The 19,477-nt window shown below is 38.1% G+C and overlaps 2 pseudogenes; both read left to right on the top strand.

Annotated features, from left to right (window-relative positions):
• The first annotated feature begins 12,807 nt into the window (after window positions 1-12,807).
• On the top strand, window positions 12,808-18,429 carry LOC113195398 (mortality factor 4-like protein 1 pseudogene; annotated as a pseudogene).
• On the top strand, window positions 15,644-15,743 carry LOC113195428 (U6 spliceosomal RNA; annotated as a pseudogene).
• Window positions 18,430-19,477: the final 1,048 nt, after the last annotated feature.

Here is a 19,477-nt window from a genome sequence, read left to right on the forward strand (position 1 = left end):
ATGTATTAAATGAATTTCAAATGTAAGTTATAGATATGTTTGGATTATTGAAGAAACACAGCTATGTGTTTATGATAGTAAAGCACAGAAATACGCATCAGTGTCAATATGAGCAGTCTGCCAGGTTTAGACACTGATTTTACCAATATTTAGCTGAATTACATAACCTCCTTTAGATATATATTTAATTTTTTGAATAATCACCACACACTTTTCCATAGTGGCTGAAACATTTACATTTCAGCCCACACAAGCCATTTACATTTAGCCCACATTGTACAAGAGTTTTAGTATCTCCAAATCCCCAACATTTCTTAATTCCATTTGTTAGTACAGCTGTCTTAGAAAGAGTGAAGTGGTAATAGATTGTGAGTTTTTTTTTTTTTTTTTTGCATTTCCCTAACAAATAATAGTGTCAAGCATCTCTTCATGTGTTTGTTGCCTTCTAATAAGTCCTTTACCATTTAAAAACTTTGGTAGTTTGTCTTTTTTTTTTTTTTTTGCTGTTTTAGTGTTGAATTCTTTAGATATTCTGAATAGTTGATAGAGCTTTATTGGACATATAATTTGAAAATATTTACTCCCATTCTGTATAACAGAATGGATAACATCCTTTGATATACAAAAGTTTTAAATTTTAATTTAAGTCTATTTTTCTATTTTAATTTAAGTCTATTGTTGCTTAAAAGTGGCATAAAATAAATGCCACTTTTTTCCCATATTTGAGTAATAGAATAGTTTTTCATAACATGTTATCTTAACATTTAGTAAGTTTATTTTGTTTTAAATAAGATTTTTGCTTTAATTTCTAACATGGAAAATATTAATAGATTTAACCTTCCCAAACAGAAGCCTTTTGTTTTCCCAGTAATTTTTAAGTATCTAAAGGAGTCCTGAGGCCAGTCTGTTTAGAGATCAGGGCTCAGAAGATTTCAGTAACTTCAGCTAATCATTGTCTACCTCTAAAGTGTATCCTGTGACTTCGTGGGTCATGTATGAGCTTTACAACAGCCTGGCTCTGTTTCTTCTCCCCCATACTGGTGCTGTTGCTGTTATAATGTATTTCTCTGAATACTAAAGCTCCCATATTACATTGTTATTTTCATTTTAAACAGTTGAGGGGCTCATGGGCCCAGAGTTCCCTTTAAGAAAAAGCTTGCTGTTCACCTACAATAACTGCTGCTCCTTGAGATTCCGAAGCTGTAGTACCTTCAGAATCTGCTTCAGTTTGAGAACGGAGACTGTGATTCCCCAGGCAGTCCCCAGCACATGAATGAGCATGGCAGGCTCACCAGGACTTGACAAGTTCAGTATGGTGCAGCTCTCTTTTAATGGGCTTTCTTTGTCACAGGGTTCCCTATTGGGTTGGCTAAGATTTTGTGAGCTCTCCCTGCCAAATCCTGCTTTCCCTATGCCTTTCACAGATGTTTCTGTTTACATGGTGGTCTGAAGGCTTCCTCTGCCTAATTCTGGCCTACTTTTTAACTTTTGTGTACATTACCCTCAATAAATCTCTTGTACTCCTATCTTACCATTTGCTTCCTAGGGGATCCACTGATACTCTTTGTCTTTATAAGAGACTTTATCTGGTTTTTAAAAATTTCTTCCTGCAGAATTGAGTTTCTGCATGGTATTGTTTCCCTTTGGCCTAAAGAATTTTTTCATCATTTGATGTAGTTCTAGAGTGTATTATCGGAAAAGGGGAGGAAAGAGAGCGAAGGAAACACCAGGGGTCCAATAGGCAAAGCCAGGAGCAGTATGCTTTCGTGAGAGAAGGTCAACAATGGACTTCCAGTGTTATTCCTCAAGGATATTTACCATATGTCATGGGATGGTGGTGGCAGCTCTGGCCTAGTGGACAAAACCTGACATGATATCAATGTTTCATTATATTAATGATGTGAATTTCTGTGTTTTTCCCCACCTAGAAGAGGCAGCTCAAACAGTGGAGGCATATCTCTAAGACAGACAATGGGGCCATCAGCTTTTAGAAATTACAAGGTCCTGGGCTACCTGCCAAGTACTTGGAGGTTATCTGGTTGAATACTGATGTTATAAAAAGAAAGTCCAAATATTCTCCACTTCCAAGCAGTCATGGACCTTCTTGGTAAGGTTGGATATTGGCAGCCCTCTATTCCAAATTTAGCACAAGTGTTAAAAATCATTTTGTGATATAGTAAAAAGGGAAATTATGGTGGTACTGAGAACTTGAGCACCTTAAGGACTTTTCTCAAGCAAAAATAATTGTGGAACAATTGCCAGACTTGGGCATGTTTGTCTAATACCAACCCTATGATTGGATGTTTTCAGTTGTCCGGATACATTTGAGTGGGTCCTGTGGCAGCAGTAGGGCAATAAATGAGTTGCCTTATGGTCTTGATCACAGCTATGGAAGGAGATAGAGGTATAGAAAGATATGGAAACCACTGCCAGGGTTGGAACTGACTGTAGGGCAGTCACAGCCATGCTCCTCCGCCAGGCAAACAGGAAGCAGGCAACTATCCAAGTGAGATATCTGGAAGATGTCTAGCTGAAGATGTGGCCACTGGCTGTATAGAAAGATGGATCACAAGAAAAAGAAAACTCTCTGGACCATAACAAAGAAGAAGGGATTCTCACCAAGATACTCAGACATTGTATGTGTATGTATCTCTTATTCTACCTGTTCAATAAAGTAGTCATGGTCAAGGCCTCATGTTATGGGATAGATAGCTCGAGGGGACAACCTGCACAGTGGCAGGTTAACTTTATCAAAACTTTGTCCCCCATAAAGAAGACTGCAGTGTTGCCCTAATGTGTGTGGACACATACCCTGGACTGCTACAGGCATATTCTTGCAGAAGGCAACAATAAATGACCTTCAATGGCTTAGCATTGTGTGTGGCACACCTGTGAACATAGACAATGACAAGGGAACACACCTTACTGGCCACAGGATGCAAGAATGGAACTGCCTTTGATCTCTTGTAAGCTTTTCCCAATGTCTCCCATGCTTTCTCTAGGGTCTCTCATTGGCCTGTGTATTATGTACCTCATTGTCCAGACTGTCTTGGACTTGAAGATAGATGTATTTCACTGGTTTGGGTAAATCTTGTCCATAAGAACGTCAAATGTCTCATCTGTCTCATTCTTATGATTTGTATATAAGCTAACCCATTCAATATTGTCTCACATATCTCAGAGACTGGCTCCACTTTTAAAGAACCAACTGTATTGAGGCATAATTGACATACAGTAAACACACATGTTGAAAGTGTACAATTTGGTAGATTTTGACATGTATATATCCATTGAACCATCACTGTAGTCAGAATGGTAAGCACATCCATCACCTTTGTAAACTGTTTCCTGCCCTACTCTGCTTAGACAATTACCTCTCTCTTCAATAACTATTGATTAGTTAGTATTATCTAGAGTTTTGTATAAATGTAATAATATATACTTTGAGGTATGTCCTGGCACCAGTTAAAAAAGGCCATCTTTCTATCATTGAGTTATTTTTGTACCTTTGTCAAAAATCAATTGGGCAGGGGGCTGGGGTTGTAGCTCAGTGGTGGGGCACTTGCCTCTCACATGTGAGGCAGTAGGTCCAATCCTCAGCACCACATTAAAAAAAAAAAACAAAATTTTGTGTCCAACTATAACTATAAAATATTTTTTAAAAAATCAGTTGGGCAGATTTGGGGTCTATTTATAGATTTTCTGTTCTGTTTTATTGATCTATGTATGTTTATCTCTCTGTAGAAACCACACAGTTCTGTATCTTAATAGTAAGCTTCTGCTTTATTCCTTTTTGAAATTGTTTTAACAATTCTAAGTTCTACTTATTATTAGTTTTTGTTAAAATATGTTTTTTATTTTCTGTGTTGCCCAGGCTGCTCTTGAGCTTCTGGTCTCAAGTGATCCTCCTACCTCAGCCTCCCAAGTAGCAGGGATCACCAGCATGCACCACCATTCCCAGATGCTTTTAAAATATTCATTTATTTTTATTTTGGAATATTTCATAAATACATGAAACATGATGGGCTCCATTTCAATCCCCAGTATTACCCCTTTCTCTCCCCTCGCCTTCCCCTGATCCCCTTCTTCTATTCCCTTGGTTCTTCCTTCTATTAATTTATTTTAAAAATTGGTACATTATAGTTGTATGTAAAAGTGAGATTTATTGTGATATATTCGTAAATGCTCATAGGAGAGTTCCTCCCCTTTCCCATCCCTCCTTCCTCCTCTTGATCATCCCCTTCCTCTACTCCACTGTTCTCCCTTCTATTCTCATGAGATCCCCTTTTTAGAAAAATTCCTTATTTCTCTCCAGCTTCCACATATGAGAGAAAACATTTGACATTGACTTTCTGGATCTGGCTTAGTTAACTTAGCATGATGGTCTCCAATTACATCCATTTGCCATCAAGTGCCATAATCTCATTCTTTTTTTTTTTTTTCTGGCTGAATAAAACTCTATTGTGTGTGTATACAGCATTTTCTTTATCCATCATCTATTGAGGAACACCTAAGCTGGCTCCATAGCTTGGCTATTGTGAATTGCCCTGCTGTAAACATCGGCATGAATTTATCACTATAGTATGCTAATTTTAGTTCTTCTGGATAAATACCAAGGAGTGGGAAAGCTATGAAGGGTCCACTCCTACTTTTTTGAGGAGTCTCCATATTACTTTCCAAAGTGGTTAATATTTCTGATATTTTGATTGGTGTTTTATCATACAGGGTTAATTTGAGGAGAATTGTCATTTTAACATTTAGTCTTCCTCTTCCTTTTCAAGGGCCTTTAAAAATACCTCTCAGCCCCACTGTTATGTATCAAATGCACCAAAAAAATAAATATAAAGAAAGCAAGAACAAAAAAAGCCTCTCAACAATGCTTTATATTTTCCAGGTTTTGCAAGATTTTATAATATTTATTCCTCAGAATTCCATAATTTTGGTGATATTGTGTTATTTTCTTTTAAATTTTGATTTTTTAAAAAAATTTCTTTTATAAAGAAAATATTGGTTTTTTTTGTATATCAGTTTTGTTTCCTTACAAACTTGTTAAACTTATTTCATTAGACCTGACCATTGTTTTCCACACAGATGATTATGCTACTCATGAATTAAACACATTTTTACTTCTTTCCATTATGTATGCATTTTACTTATTTATCTATTTGCACTTATTCTACTGTATACCAATTCCATGTTGAATAGAAATAGTGTTGGACAGAAGTGGAGAGAGTGGAGAGCCTTGTGTTTCTATAGAGAACATTTTTCATTTAGTATGATGTCGACCATAGGTTTTACAGGTTGAAAAGTTGTTTTCTATTCACAGTTTTCCAAGAGTTCATGAAAATAAGGAATGGGTTGGATTTTGTCAAATTTTCTTCTGTGTTTATTCAGACTACCATTTTTTCTCAGATTGTTCATATATAGTGTTAACATGGACAGATTCTCAATCATTAAATGAATCTTGCATTCCTGGGGTAAACCCACTTGGTCATGATGTATTATCCTTTTCATTTTTTCATTCTTTGTTTAAGAATTGTTTTTTTCACTATTTATTTGTTTCAACTTGTATGTTTTCTCTTGACCTGTCTTAAGTTTATTGATTCTTTCCTCTACGGGTAAGTCTAATTCTTTTCTGATCTATTTTTCATTTCTCATATTTCCTTAATGCTCTTTTTGGGAAAAAGTCTTCATGTGGATGCTAAAATTCCCTATAGTTCATGTTGCCTTCCTCTTCACTACATTCTAGTGAAAACACTGATCATAATAATTTCAAAGTTTATGTCTAATAATTCCAATATCTAAGCCATTCTGGGTTGAGAGATTTTCTTTTATATATGACTGCTGTGAACTGCCATTGCCTCGTACTTCTTGTGAGATCTTAGAATTCTCTCAGTTTTCCCATCTGCTCCAGGTCTTAATACACACTGTATACTCCCACCACAGCAGATTCTCTGTCATTATAACAGCAGAATTCCTATGGAGTTCCTCTCATTTTTCTTTTTTTTTTTTGTCCCTATTTTTTAGCAATCCCTGGGAGTCTGAGCTGCGTGTCCCTTCAGCTCTCTTGCTCTGCCCCAAGTCTTTCCTGGGAACACTCGTGAGAGCCTGTGGAAACAATTATCTGGTGGCTTATAGGTTCCCCTGATGTTTGGGACTTTCAAAGATTCTAAGCTCTCAAACCAGCCCATCTTCAGGCTTGAATTTTTTTTAACCTATGTCTATAATATCTTCCTCATCTTTCTGCACTCTGTCAGTGGTAAAGTAACTGGAGTATCTTTTTTTTAATATTTATTTTTTAGCTTTAGGTGGACACAATATCTTTATTTTTTTATTTTTATGTGGTGCTGAGAATCAAACCCAGTGCCTCACGCATGCTAGGCGAGCGCGCTACCACTTGAGGCACATCCTCAGCCCTGGAGTATCTTTTAAGAAGGATGTATCATTTCTGATAATTTAATAGGTTACTTGGCAACCTCAGCTTTCTAATGGACTAAATCTGTCATTTTAAAAACTATGATATTGTAGGTTATTTGGCTTTTGTTTTGCTGTTATTAGGGTAGGGAAGATATCTTCCTGTGACTTTCTGCATCCTAAGTGGAAGAAGTTCCTAATGTTTTTTGAATCTCAGTTCCAGTTGTCTCTGAGGTCTGCCAGCTCTTTTGTCATATCGTCCTTCTATTAATCTTCCCTCTTTGCTTACCTGGGTCAAGTCTGGCTTACCTCACTGTAAGCCCAAGTGTCTAGACTAATACAGAAATGGGGAAAGTGTTCTGAAAGTATTATGCAGGAGGTGGCTCTGCCTTCAAAAGAAATGCCTCCACTTTTTTTTTTTTAACTTGTAAAATCGAGTAAAATTCCCTCCCCTGTCTGCTTTACAAGTTTCTTGGGAGATTCTTCTGAAATAATAGATGTGAGTTCTATAAAATATACATTGGCATATTATTGCTAATGATGAATTCCTATTCTTTCTCCCACTTTAGTATCTATATAACCCAGCTCTTTTCTCCTTTGGTCTTTCCACGCTCTGATTTGGGCCCATCTTTTCTCATCTGGGGCTTACTGTGTGCTGGATACTCTGACTGGGCACTGTAGGCATCTGTGCCCTAACAGAAATGTGGTCTATGGATTCCTAACTCCAACTCTTACTCACCATGTGATGTTTGAGAAATAATGTGTATCCTAAACCTCTTTTTTTTTTCTACCAGGAATTGAACCCAGGGGTGCTTAACCACTGAGTCACATCCCCACCCTTTTTTATTTTTTATTTTGAGACAGGAGCTAAGGGTCTTGCTAAATTGCTGAGACTGGCTTTGAACTTAGGATCCTCTTTGCTTTAGCCTCCCAAGCCACTGGGATTATAGGTGTGTGCCACCACGCCCAGCTTGCTTGCTTGCTTTCATAAACTGAAGATAAAAATAGCATATCAACTCATAAGGTTGTTGTAAGAATTAAATGCAGTTTGTGATTTGTGCTTTGTATGCTGAAAGTGGCTTGTCCATGGCTAGATCCCAAGTCTATGATAACAAAGGCATGGGTCAGAATTACTGAATTGTGTGGTCATTGAATAGCTTTTGTGGCCTCTCTGCCTCACCTTGGTATATACTCCAAAATACTATGCTCTTAGGGGTTCTCCCTTGCCCACAAACCTTTGCTCCTCAAGGACAGGAACTCTCCACTACTCTAGATTATTTACCACAGCATTCAAGGCTCCTGATGTTCCTGGACAAAACTTGCCTCTTTGTCCAACATGTCTCATTGTCACATTCAGCCCATTGTGCCCTGGCTGTGCCTGGAATGGTGGGTGATATGGGCACAAGCAAAGGCAGAGAGAACTGTTGATAAGTGTGTATGGGAGGAAATTTCCAGGGAAATAATTGGAGAGAAGACAAGGGAATGGCTAAGAATGGTGGAGTGAATGGAAAATAGTGCACAGTCTCGCAGGCTGTTGGGTGCTTGAAAGGTGGAAGTTGAAGATGAGGGTGGGATATCACCTCCAGCTGGACTGTATACCCCATGAGTGCTGGTCTACGTTGTCTTGCTTTTGTTTCACAGGTAATGGTGGAGAATCTGTGGTTTGAGAAGTGAAGATGTGGCCACTTTTGAAGGGGATCTTGCCAGTTTTCACTCAGACTGTCTTGGAAGTTCAGACACTCAGTTTTGGGTGGATTCTGAGCACTCCTATTGCATATTGTTCTAGCTTCACTCACCACCAGAAAGGTGCTGTCTGCAGCCTCAGAACTCTGAGATGCAGACCTAAGAAAGACATATACAGGAAGCCAGGGCTTATAGTACAACTGAAAAACCTCAGCTTCTCCACATAAAAATCTATGTCTGAGTTTCCTCAACTGTTAAAGAGGGGTAAAAGTGACTACTTGAGATGAATGCTATTTGGATTAAATGAGATAATGAAAGAAGAGCACATAGCACAGGGCCCGGCATGAAGCAAGCTTACAATAAAGCCTCTGCCTTTGCCTTTCTTCCATTTCTTTCCATACAAAGACAGTGTGATCTGAGGTTAGAAACCAGCTTTCTTCCAGTTGCCCAATCTTGTCTAGTTTGGGGGCATTGCCTGAGAAGTAGCCACACTCATGACTTTGAGTAAACATAGGCAAGAACAGAGACGGCCAGTTGTTCACATTTCCAACAAGTATAGACATGGGAAGATGCTTATTTTCCCTGCCCAGGAAGTCTCAGTTTGGAGGACAGTATGATGCAAAAGAAGAAAGGATATACAGATAGTTAGTCATGTGACTTCCAGTTACATCTCCACTCCTCACCCGTACGGTGAAATTACTCCACTGCTCTGATTCTCAGTTTCTTCATTGAAATTGGGTTGATGGAAGGGCCAGTGAGAGAATCCTGGTGAAGTGATGCTGGTGGCTGGCCCTACTAGCTCCCAATTGTCAGGAGCCATCCATGGGTTGCATGTGGGTCACCATGTATGGAAGCCTTGTAGATAGAGACATCTGGTGTCTGGGAATGGCTAGTGGACATTTCCTTGGTCAATTGCCCAGGAACAATGTGAATCTCTTTCTGGCTCTGCGGTGGCCTACACAGCACCTGTGATGGGTGTGACCTGCCAAGACGTCAATCAACCTGCTGACAACAAGACATCATGAAGCAAGACTCCACCCTTGAAACTTTGTCAGTGCCTTTGATGTACCCCTTAGATAAACCACTGGAGCCATTTCCTCTTGTCTAGTTCCAGAACCCATGTGGACTAGATCTATCAGGAGCTTTGTATTCTGTAAATATATTTCTAAGTATTTGTGCTTTGTTACTAACTAACTATCTGAGATTATAAGTTTTAGGGTGGCTTGAACTCCCCTGGGTAGGAAGAACCCCCAAAGAGATGCTGGCCATCATCCCCTTGAAACCCAATATAAGCTGTCTCTCCTCAGGTAGTCCTGAGACCCCACAAGGGGAGGAGCAGTCAGGTGGTCAGCCGCTCCCCTTGTTGCTGATTTCAGGGCCTTGCTGTGATCTCTCCCTCTGGGACTGGCTCTGCTGTGATTGGGGGCGGGAAGTAGTTCTAATGTTGAGTAGGTAAATAGATGTGAGCAGAAGAATGGGGGAGGGACAATAGGGCTCACACCATCTTGAGCGACATAAGATCACTCTACCCTAGTGACAAAAAGCCCCACTTCCTTTTTGACCACATAACACCTTAAAACTGAGAAATGGGTGTAATCAGCCCAAGGGACTTTTCATCTTTGGAACATATGCAGAGCATTAAGGCCCTCTTCCATGGTGGGGGAAAATGTTAACTGCCCCAAAGAATAATTCATGAGATGGGAGGATCCCAAGCAGGCTAATAAAAACCCACAACCAGCAAGCATGAGGCCACTTCTTCTCTTTGGAAGACCTGCTCCAAGAGCACACATTCATTTCATTATTGAATTTTTTTTAATGCTTTTTATGTGTGTCTCTTGTCTAAAGGTTTTCTTTTGAGGAGACAAGAACAAGGAACCTCCCCCCGGTTAACACTATGACATCCATGTTCCATGGCTCTGCATCTTGGAATAGAGGCTGGAGCATAAACTCTTTGGCTCAGGCTGATTCTGTTGGGAGGTTTTACAGAAGGCCTATCAGAGTGCTGTCTAGTGGAAATCTAATTGATCCACATGTGTAAATGTAAATGTTCTGACAGTCACACTAAAAAGTAAAAAAAGAAAGGTGAAAATAATTTTAATATATTTAACCCAATATATACAAAATATTAGTTTCAACATGTAATCAATATTGACATTCTTTTAAAAATTTGTTCTTTTTAGATACACATGATAGTAGAGTGTATTTGATGTATTACACATATATGCAGTATAACTTATTCTAATTAGGACCTCATTCTTGTGGTTGTAGATGATGTTGAATTTCACTGGTCATCTATAAATATAGGAAAGTTATATCCAGTTCATTCTATTGTCTTTCCTATTCCCATCTCCTCTTCCTTCCGATCATTCCCCTTTGTCTAATCCAATGAACTTCTCTTCTTCCCTCCCCCATCTTTAGTATGTGTTAGCATCCACATATCAGAACATTTGGCCTTTGATTTTTTGGAATTAGTTTATTTCGCTTAGCATGATAGTCTCCAGTTCTATCCATTTACTGGCAAATTCCCAAATTCCATTCTTCTTTATGGCTAAGTAATATTCCATATGTATATATACCATGTTTTCTTTATCCATTCATCTGCTGAAGGGCAGGCATCTAGTTTGGTTCCATAGTTAAACCATTGAATTGCTATAAACATTGATGTGCCTGCGTCACTGTAATATTGACATTTTTAATGAGGTATTTTATGCTCCTCTTTCATATTAAGTCTTCAAAAACACATGTGTTTCACATGGAAAACAATTTTAATTAGGACTAGCCACAATGCAACTGCTCAATAGACATTACAGGACTAATGGCTTCCATATTGGACAGATCTAGTGTCCTGGTCTCTTAGGAACAGAGCTATGCCACCATCTGGTGGTAATTTAGTCACATAGCAACCCTGACACCCACTGTGGGCCACGCCTTGAAGTGGCAATGAAGACATAACTTGACCCTACTTGATCTTTGAGTGCCTTCAACCTAGAGTTCAGAAAAAAGGATTCAAAGTTCCAGAAACAAAGCGGCCTACAGTGCCCTGGTATTAGGTGGTGAGAAGGTTCTAACAATGAAGGTATTTCACAGATATAGAAGTAAGAGGGGGAATGACCTGCTTGGAGCCAGGAGATAAATATGAAGCTGACCTAAAGGAAAGACACCATGGCCAGACTACCAGCATCTGTCACTAAAACAATGGAAACTGCTTAAAAGTAGTTTTTGTTTTTACTAAATAATGAATATATTAATAGGATTCAAAATCCCAAAGTGAAAAGCAAAGAGACTCTCCCATACTCCCTAATTACTCAGTTCCCCTTTAGTGAGGCATCACAATCAATACTGTGATATTGCTTGTTGGCACGTTGTTTTTACATGTGTAAATCTATCTGTAGAATAGTTCATGAAATGGAATTTTGGGCCCAAGGATATGCAATTTTGTTAATTAAAAAAATCATTTTTTAAAAAAAATTTGGCTTTACTTTATACACTCTACATCCCATAAGTTCACTATTTTAAAAAATGTGTTCTACTTAGTTGTACATGATAGCAGAATGCATTTCAATACATTGTACACAAACGGAGTGCAACATTTCAATTCTGTGGCTATACACGGTGTAGAGATGTACCATTTGTACAGTCATTCATGTACCTAGGATAATCCAAAGTTCCTCCATTCTTCCCATTCCTGCCCCCCCCATCATAGATCAGCAGCCACTAATCAGAGAAAATATTTGGCCTTCAGTTTTTTTGAGGTTTTCTTTGCTTAGCATAATATTCTCCAACTCCATTCATTTATCTGCAAATGCCATAATTTTATTCTCTTTTATTACTGGGTAATATTCTATTGAGTATATACAAGTTCAGTATTTTAAGTGTGCAATTTGAGAAGTTTGACAAAGGTATAGGTAGTTATATAATCACCACAACCATGTTATAGAACATTTCCATCACTACAGGAAGCTTCCTTGTTGCTGTTAGTAGTTAATTTCCTTATTTCCACCACTGCTTCTGGAAACTACTAGTCTGTTTTCTGTACTTTACAAGGTGGCCTTTTCCAGAACATCATACAAATGGAATAGTATAGAATATTACCTTTTTCCTGTCCAATGTGATTCATCCATATTGTTACAGGCATCATATAGCACAGTAAGACCTTTGTAAAAACTATCAGCAGTATTCTATGACATATCACAGTTTATTCATTCACTAGTTGATGGACATTGAATTGTTTGTAGTTTCGAGTTATTAGGCATAATGTTTCTATGGATGTTCGAGTAATCTTTGAGCTTTCATTTCTCCTACACGTATATCTAGAAGTGAAATTTGTAGGTCATATGATAAGTGAATATTTAACTTTACAAGAAGCTGCCACATTGCCTTCTAAAGACATGTACCATTTGTTTACCATTAGTAATTATATTTCCAATTGCTCTTTACCCTCACCTGCTCTTGGTTAGAGAGTGCAGTGCCTGACATTAGGTCTTTAATTTTAGCTATTTGGTGGATATTTAGAGGTATTTCCTTGTGGTTTAAATTTGATGACTAATGGTACTATACGTCATTCATATGCTTACTTGCTACTTGTATACATTCTCTGGTGATGTGCCTGTTCAGAACTCTTGTCCATTTTTTAAATTGGACTGCTTGTCTTATATTAAGGCAAAAGAGAGATTTGTTGCCTGGCCTGCTCCTGTTCTTTGTTTTACCACCATGAGTAAGAAAGTCTTCCTTCTGTTTTCACAGTATAAGTAGAACCATCCTGTACTGCTTCTGGGTCTGTATTCTATTAACTGCTTCTTGTCTTTTTTATTTGTTTTAATGAATTTTTACCTTTTCCAGTTTATTGAAGTAGTAATCTTTTTGTTTTTAGATATAAATTTATAGTTCAAAAAACTGACAGAGCCATTGCCCAAAAACTATCAAGAACATCCCTATAGTTAAAGACAGATTGAGTTCTTCCTTGCTGCAGTCAGGGAGTATATATGCCAAACACAAAAGGGTGGGTCATCTTAGGACAGTATGTATGTGTGGAAGGGGGTTGTTAGTGCAGGTCTAGGTGGTAGAGTTAGTTATAGGATGGTATTGATAGGGATTATTCAGAATTTATAAACTAAGTATAAACAATTTGGAGTCTCATTTTTATAATATTCAAGTTTCTTTTCTCTGATTAGTTTTTAGTCTTATAAATATTAAATGAGACTTATAGGCGGTAACTAGATTGGATTGAGCTCCTGCACTAAATCCCAACAGACCAAACCAAAATGAAGTCACTCTTGCTGAAGTTCCAGTGCACCAATCCAAACTAAGTCATTTAGTTTTGGAAATCAGGAGGGATGATAGTCAAACCCCCAAACAGGTTGGTTTTAGACATAAGGAAGTCCCTTCTGCTTTAACCCTCACAAGGGAAGTAACTAACATTAAGCAATCTGCTTTTTGTATTGTGATATTTCCTTGTTCCTGCTAAAGCTACCTTATAAAAATGGATGGTTCTGCCATATCCAGTTTAATTAACACATCTGTTATTTTAAGATGAGATGATACCTGATTAATTGCAAACACATCATTTAATTAAATATGTTGAAATTTTATCTTTTGATTAAAAAACAAAGTTGTCTGATGGGGCTGGTGGTAAGAGTCCGGATTTATAGAATCTGTGATGATATTATAGTTTTGATTTGATGGAGTTTATCTCTTTTGTGAATTAGGGTGCATTTTGCAAGTTGTGATTTCCTTTTGATTTTATTTTTTTTTATGTCACTCTGACTTTGGTGTGGAAAAATGCAGTCTATGGTGTTACAAGATTAAGTTAGCATGGCAAATAGTGAGAAGGCTTTTAAAGGCTGTTGGAACAGGGGAATATCTATTTAGAAAGTATGACATTTATGTCTCTACCACCTATATTCATGATTCTACCATAAAAATGAATCACAATGAAGTATCAAATATACTAGAAGAAATTATGGGAGGACATACAAATGAAAATATTTATATGCTGAGCAGCAGCAGTGGGGGTCCTGGGGCTGTGATTCTGTGGATGTTGGCAAATTGGGCCCAGGATACAGAGAGTGCAGTGCCTGACAGCATGTCTGTTGTGAGGCTGGGTGGGGTAGAGAGGAGGTGGTTGTGGTGGGAGGCAGTGAATCTATATAAATAGAACCCAAGCAGGACCAAAAGGCTAAATTCCAGGAGAGTGAGTGCTGGGCCTTTTCTTTATGAAGCAAAGTCTATAAAGGCTGCCCTGAAGGACAATCAAGTGAAATGCTTTATACATTATGGTGGTTGGCATAAAAATGGGGTGAATGGCGTCAAACACATGAGCAATGAATTTCAGAAACAGCGAGAACTTCAAAACACCAATCAGGAGCAGCATATCAGAGGGGAAGATGAGAGGAGCTGCCTCAGTGATCTGATCTGCCACAGGAAAAATGTTGGTATGAAAGCAAAATGGAACAGATAAAAAACACCTGGAAATGGAAAAAGTGGTGGTGAGACACCTCCTTAGAAGAAAAAAAAGCCCAGGTAGATCCTACTGTTAAAAATAAAATTACATTCATGAGTAGTGTTTAAGATTCCCAAAGAGCTAAAACCATGTCTGAATGATGATTACCAGACAAAAACAGCTCTGTTGTCTTTCTGCCAAGAATGGGGACTTCATTTTAGAGCATTATGCAAATTAGAAGAAATCTCTAAGAAGCATAGATAATGAGGAGTATGCTGTTAATGAAGTTGTGACAGGGCTAGTTCAATATGATTTTGGGAACTTGGCTCTTCTGTATTTCAGTATGCTGAAATCCCCACCTATCATCCCGATACTCACCTGTGTTAGGTTTATGGACTTGGGACATATAGTGACACTATTTGTACAAAATGAAGTGATGCCTGTCTACACACCCTGGATGAAATGAGTCTTGCTTTATCACTGAACCACTCACATTTCCTGAAGTATCTGGTAAAGATTTTAGCAACTACTTTTGGTGCCAGTGATTAGGAAATGGCTCTTCCTACACCATTGGAAAGCTGTGTGGAAAGCATTCTCACTTTCGTTTGGATAAAAATGGTTTTGTTCTTAGTCCTTCTCTTGTGTAAGTTATATGCTTTGAAGATGTTGGTGAATAACAGAATTGATGTTTGTTTCTGTTTGATTTTAGCCAGAGAAAGTAAAAGGGTTATAACTAATTTTTTTCTTTTCTTACGTTTTCATTTCAAAGTATATTCAACAGTGGACAACAGAGAGACATGCTGTAGAGGGTTTTATTACCTAGTTGACAAAGCTTCTATTTTTTTTCTTTTTTTATTGGTTGTTTAAAACATTACAAAGTTCTTGACATATCATATTCATACATTAGATTCAAGTGGGTTATGAACTCCCTTCTATTGGGCACTGGTGGTTCTCTTCCCTGAACCATGTACTTTTATAATATGTGTTAATGCTGTGTGACAAAATGCTCTGATCCCTAGTGTCACGTATTCAATTTAAATTTAGTATATATAACTGAACACACTCATCCATTTGTGCTCCTTTTTGTTTTTTTTAAGGCGCTTTTGCTTGCTTTGGCAGTACAAATGCTAAAATTGGAATTAAACGGATATTAGCATGGGCCCTGCGCAAAGATGACATGCAAATTTGTGAAGCATTCTGTATTTTTTCAAAAACTATTTGGGAATCAATCTAACAAAAGAGGTGAAAGACCTCTACAGTGAAAACTATAGAACACTAAAGAAAGAAATTGAAGGAGGCTGTAGAAGATGGAAAGATCTCCCATGTTCTTCGATAGGCAGCATTAACATTGTCAAAATGGCCATACTGAGGCTGGGATTGTGGCTCAGTGGCAGAGCACTTGCCTTGCATGAATAAGGCACTGGGTTTGATCCTCAGCACCACATAAAAATAAATAAATAAAATGAACATATTATGTCCATCTACAATGAAAAAAAGTTATTAAAAAATGGCCATACTACCAAAAGTGCTATACAGATTTAATGCAATTCCTATTAAAATTCCAATGATATTCCTCATATAAATAGCAGTCATGAAATTCATTTGGAAAAATAAGAGGCCCAGAACAGCCAAAGCAATCTTTTGTGAGAAAAGTGAAGCAGGAGGCATTACAATATCAGATCTTAAATTATACTCTAGAGTGATAGTATAATAAACTGCATGGTATTGGCACCAAAGCAGACATGAAGACAAATGGTATAGAATAGAAGACACAGAGAGAAACCCACATAAATACAGTTATCTCATTCTAGACAAAGGTGCCATAAACGCATGTTGGAGAAAAGATAGCCTATTCAACAAATGGTGCTAGGAAAACTAGGAATCCATATGAAATAGAATTAAGTGAAATTAAACTCCCTATCTCCTCCCTGCACAGAACTCAAAGTGGATCAAGGGCTTAGGCATTAGACCAGAGATTCTGTATTTATTAGAAGCAAAAGTAGGTCCAAATCTCCATGATGTCAACTTAGGAATTGAATTCTTCAACAAGACCCCTATGGCACAAGAAATAAAATTGAGAATCAATAAATGGATGGTATTAAACTAAAAAGCTTCTTTACAGCAAAGGAAACAATCAAGAATGTGAAGAGAGAGACTATAAATGGGAGAAAATCTTTTCCATCTGCACCTCAGAGCATTAGTCCCCAGGATATATAAAGAATTCAAAAACATAAAAAAGAAAGAAAGAAAGAAAGAAAGAAAACCAAAATCCAAATAAGCCAATTCATAAATGGACAAAGGAACTGAACAGACTCATCACAGAAGAAATACGATCAGTCAACAAATATATGAAAAATTGTTCAATATCTCTAGCAATTAGAGAAATACAAATTAAAACTATACTGGGATTTCATCTCACTCCACTCAGAATGACAATTATTAAGAATATAAGCAACAATAAATGTTGGCAAGGATGTGGGGACTACATTTTGTTGGTGAAACTGCAAACTGGTGTAATCACTATGGAAATTAGTATGGAGATTCCTCAGGAAACTTAGAATGGAACCACCATTTGACCCAGTTATCCTACTCTTTGGTTTATACCCAAAGGACTTAAGCATGCTATAGGAATGCAACCATATCAATATTTATGGGAGCTCAATTCACAATAGCTAAGCTATGGAACTAGACTAGATGCTCTTCAACAGAATAATGAATAAAGAAAATGTTGTGTGTATACACAGTGGAATATTTCTCAGCTATAAAGAATTAAATTATGGCATTTGCCAGTAAATGGATGGAACTGGAGACTATCATAGTAAGTGAAATAAGTTTTCTCTAATATGTAGATGCTAACACACAATGTGGGGAAGAATAGATGTTCATTGGATTAGACAAAGGGGAATGAAGGGAAGGGAGGGAAGATGGGAAACAGAAATACAGTAGAATGTATTGGACAGAACTTTCCTATGTTCATATCTGAATACATGATCAGAGTAACTCCATATCATGTACAACCACAAGAATGGGAAGTTATATTCCATGTATGTATAATATGTCAAAGTACTGTCATGTATTACTAAAAAGGACAAATTTTAAAAGGTACTTAAGTAACCCATCAAGTTGTTCCTTTCTTGTTGCTCAAATTGTTGAACAGTGGTAGCTTCTTAATAATTTTTGTATTTGTGGCTAATGTATGTTTTAATATGATGAATGCAATGCAATGTATAGCTGTAGTTTTCTGGAAAAGTCAATCTTTGGGAATTGTTTTTCATATTTTCAATAAACTTTTTTCTTTAAAATAAAGAAGAAAAAATGTATGTGACAAAGCTTGATAATTGTTATAGGTAACAATTCAGTCAGAAAACACACAAACAACTTGTGACAGAGATGTACACCTCAGATCCCTCACATAAGGGCTGCTAGCTGCAGGGAGTGTGGTTAGCTCAGAGCCTCCAGTGGCTAATTCCTTCAGATTCACCTGAACTACGGAGCTGAGGTTACCTGCTCTTGGATGGCCCACACCAGTGATAGGGCAGCTCTATGGCACAAGGTCTACTCTCATTGGTGACATTTACTTTAGAATTCCCCATGTGGTGGGCAGAGACATCGCATTCCTGTAGATCTCCTTGACCCACCCTGCTTCCTCTCCTTTTCTACAGAACCTCTTAAATCGAAAATCTCTTCCCCTCTTGAGCCCTTCACGAATTTAAGAATTTCACCTTCTCTTTATAGAGAATCCCACGATTACCCTCTATACTTCTTCTTCCTTCAATCCTGCCACACTCCTTCCACTATCCCCATTCCCTTTGGGGATAACCATGGCTATCCATTAACCAAGGGCTAACCATTCCTGTCCACAGGTACTGGAAGCCCTTATGATCACCCCATGAGGACTTCTTTGATTATCCACTTTCCTCACCTGACTTAACCATTTTTGTGGATGGCAGTTTGGTGATGGGTTGTGATGGACAACATAGGGCCACATATGCTGTAGTCACCTCTACCTCTGTTCTACAAGCCAGCTGCCTTCCTGAAGGGATCCACCTCCCAGAAGGCTGAAGTTTTTGCACTTATCAGAGCTCTCACTCTATCCAAAGATAAACAGATTAGCATATACACAGACTCCAAATATGCCTTCCTAATTTCTCATTCCTATTTGACTATTTGGAAGGAACATGGATTCTTGACCACAAAGGGATCACCAATGGTCAATGCCTCTCTGATTTCCAAACTGTTAGAGGCACTACTGCCATCATGAGTGGCCATCATACACTGCAGAGGACATCAAAATTCCTCTGACCCAATAGCTATAGGCAACAACAAAGCAGACTCTATAGCATGAGAACTAATGGCAAAATTCTTAGCAGCCCCTATCCTATTTCTATCCACCACAATTAAACCTAACTATTACCCACAGGAATGACAGGACCTAAAAACCCAAGATGACCATTTTGGGGATGATGGCTGGAGGATCCTCCTGGGGGATCAAATTGCCCTTCCTAAATAGCAAGCTTCTATTTTATTAATGGACATTCATATCTCTCTTCATATTGGCCCCAAACCCCCTTTTCCAGTTTTTGCAACCCCTCTTTTACTTCCCAGGAATGAGAATACTCTCCAGCAGGTCCACTCCCCTTGTTCTGTCTGCTCTATAGTATCCCCACAAGGGGACATCAAACCTAAAATCCCCATGCATTAGATGAGGGGCCACCAGCCAGACAAAGACTGGAAGATTGACTTCACTCATATCTCAGACACAAAAAGCTTCGCTACCTACTTACTTTGGTTGATACTTTTTCAGGTTGAATAAGAAGCCTTCCCTACATCCAGGGAAACTTCTGACACTATCACCTCCATCCTCATCGAGCAGATCATTTCCAGTTCCTGCTTCCCTCCAGTCCGACAATGGTCTGGCCTTCACTTCTCAGTTTGTTCAAC

Source organism: Urocitellus parryii, chromosome 13, assembly GCF_045843805.1.
Source record: "Urocitellus parryii isolate mUroPar1 chromosome 13, mUroPar1.hap1, whole genome shotgun sequence".
NCBI lineage: Eukaryota > Metazoa > Chordata > Mammalia > Rodentia > Sciuridae > Urocitellus > Urocitellus parryii.